Source organism: Anguilla anguilla, chromosome 6 (assembly GCF_013347855.1).
Source record: "Anguilla anguilla isolate fAngAng1 chromosome 6, fAngAng1.pri, whole genome shotgun sequence".
Taxonomy (NCBI): domain Eukaryota; kingdom Metazoa; phylum Chordata; class Actinopteri; order Anguilliformes; family Anguillidae; genus Anguilla; species Anguilla anguilla.
The window spans coordinates 43,557,347-43,558,182 of record NC_049206.1 but is presented as its reverse complement, the minus strand read 5'-3'; positions in this window follow the sequence as shown (position 1 = coordinate 43,558,182).

Below are 836 nucleotides of genomic sequence, written 5' to 3'. Positions count from 1 at the left end.
AAACAGCTTAAGCGATTCATGCTGTTCACTGCACCCACCGCCCGTCCACACATCTGTCCAGCATCCTTCTCCTTCAGTTCCTTTTCATTCTTTCTCGACTTATTCTCATCGGTCCCCGGGGTTTTGACTATTTGTACTGAGCTCTTACTCTCAAAATAAGCGGCTTTTCTTGTGAGAGTTTGAGTATGAATGAACTGAAATAAACGGGTTTTGCTCCCGAGTATTTGGTAAATTTCTTGGTTCCAGTTAAAATCGTCTTAACCATGTTTTTACACCACATTACATTTGTTGTTTTAGAAGAAGAGAAGCTGGAAAGGAGAGCACAATTTAGGATTGCTTCCCCTGCTTTTCTTAGATTTCGTATGCAATTCGTATTTACATTCTGAACAATACATAATTTAAGGCATTCTTAGGAAAATACACAGAACAATGAGTTGTGCAGTGTGTGAATACTGCTAAAGATGAAATCAACTCAGAGTTGATTTGCTTCATTTCTGGGCATATATAAATTTTGTTCAGTTGAATTACCATTTTACATTTCACTGAGTAGTCAAGAAGTTGTTCCGAAAAAATCACTGATTCAGCCAGGGGTGTCATTTCTAGTGTAACAAACTGCCTTTCAAAGGTTAGGCAGTCTGATCCGCTGAAGGATCTGTATGGAAATGGGCCAATAGAGAGCTCCGTTTCTTAACCTCCGGAGCGCTGCCAAGCAACACGTGGGAAGTTCATTTCAATGCGAAGGAAGTTTGGGGGTGGGCCGGTGGTGGGGGGAGGAGCACAAAGCTTTTCCGCTCGAGACTGACACGACTCCATGTAAAGTGAAACTATTCTTCTCC